Source organism: Crocuta crocuta, unplaced genomic scaffold (genome assembly GCF_008692635.1).
Source record: "Crocuta crocuta isolate KB4526 unplaced genomic scaffold, BGI_CrCroc_1.0 scaffold1310, whole genome shotgun sequence".
Taxonomy (NCBI): Eukaryota; Metazoa; Chordata; class Mammalia; order Carnivora; family Hyaenidae; genus Crocuta; species Crocuta crocuta.
This window is the reverse complement of record NW_027528861.1, coordinates 205,307-207,494: the sequence shown is the minus strand read 5'-3', so window position 1 is coordinate 207,494 and position 2,188 is coordinate 205,307.

Below are 2,188 nucleotides of genomic sequence, written 5' to 3'. Positions count from 1 at the left end.
TGGCAGCTCAGAAACTTCCATGTTTCCCTCCCTATCATGATGAGAAGCCAGCAAATCTGAACCAACCCCTGCATGGCAAATTTTCAAAGGTGGTGGAAAACGCAGGTATGAAGGTGAAAAATACTTTTCAGAGCCCTTCCTACACATTTTACAACTATTTTTCATGTTTCTGTTAAAAGAAAAATGGGTAAACATGATATGGTTTATTCATACAGTACTATCTAGCAATAAAAAGCAATAAGCAAATGCACAACTATACATGATTTTCAAAAACACGCTGAGTGAAAGAAGATGTACACAAAAAATATAAATGAATGATACCATTTATGCGGAGTTTTAGAAAACACACACGACATACACAGTGAATAACAACAACAACAAAAAAATCAGGAAGTATTGCCTCTGGCTGGTGAGGGCATGGTTAGAATGGAAAGGCACAAGAGGAAAATTTGGGGGATTATGATAATGCTCTATACCATGACAAGAGTTCGATATACGCAACTATAGACACTGACCAATGCATACAGTAGAATGGTATGTGTCGCCTTAAAAAGGAAAGATAAGGGAAAAAAATAGACCATTTAAACCTAACTATCTGCAGACTGAGGTGTTTAGGGAGTATACTAAGGGTCTGCCACTTAGTGGTAAATGCTTCAAAATATAGGATGGGTTGTGGAAAGATACAAGGATGGACAGAGGGACCTACATGTGATAAAACCTAATCATAAAATGTAAACTGTAGGATCTGGGTGGTGGAAATACAAATGTTCACTCTACAAGTCTTTCAACATTTTTGCATGCCTGAAATGTTTCACATTGAAATGTTGAAATATGACAAGGAAAAATCTGCCTACAATTTTGATTTTGGACACATGCTTAGAACATTTTCATCACCGATATATTTTTATTATGGTATGAACACATAAGATGAGATCTTCTTTCTTCAATTTTTTTAAGGTTCATTTATTTATTTTGAGAGAGACTCCCAAGCAGGCTCCACAATGTGAGCCAGAGCCCAACGCAAGGCTCAAACTCACGAGCCATGAGATCATGACCTGAGCTGAGACCAAGAGTTGGACTCTCAACCGATTGAGCCACCCAGGTGTCCCAACCCTCTTAAAATTTTAAGAGTATACAGCATTGTTATCTACAGGCACTGTGTTGTATAGCAGATCGTTAGAAGTCATTCACCATGCAGAACTGAAACTTTATACCAGTTTGAACAATGATGTCCCATTTCATCCTCCACCTGGTCTCTGACAAACCACTGTTCTACTCTCCTCTATGAGTTTGGCTGTTTTAGATATCTCCTATACATGGAATTATGCAGGATTTGTCTTTCTGTGACTGGCACATTTCACTTCATATGAGGTCCTACAAGTTCCTCCATGTCATTTCATATGTTAGGATTTTATTTTCTTTTTGAGGCCGAATGATATTCCACTGTATGTATATGCCACATTTCCTTTATCCATTTGTCACTGGTGTACACGTAGTTTTTTCCATATCTCAGCTATTGTGATTAGTGCTGCAATAAATGTGGGAGTGTAGGCATCTCTTCAAGATCTGGATTTCCATTCTTTTGCATAAATACCCAGAAGTCGAATTACTGGATCATGCGGTAATGATCCAGTAATTCTTTAAAATTTTTGACGAACTACCATATTGTTTTCAATCATGGCTGTGCTGGTTTATGGTCCCACCAACGAACCACACAAGGGTTCCAATTTCTCCACATCCTTGCCAATACTTATCTTTTTTTTATAATAGCAAGCCAAAAAGTCATAAGTGGTGAACAGATAGAAATATGAAAAAGTACTCAACATCATTAGTCATCAGGGAAATGAAAATCGAAACCACAAGACATAATCACCAATATTGATAGAATAACTTAGTATATATCTTCTGGAGTAGCATGATTTTGCANGCTAACTGTCCTGCAAAAAAAAAATATGGTGAGTGAAATAATCACCACAATATCTCCAGAAGTTCCTCAGAAGCAACTCATCTCCTGGGCACACACCTTCAAAGCCACATCTAAAAATTAGGCCACTGTATCATGAAAATTAAAAAAAAAAAACTATTGTCATTGTAATCATTTACAGTAACCCAATAAAGAATCGCCTTTTATGTAGACAAGTGAAAAAAAGTTTCTCCCTCTAGATATATGGTAAACCAGGATCAGTGC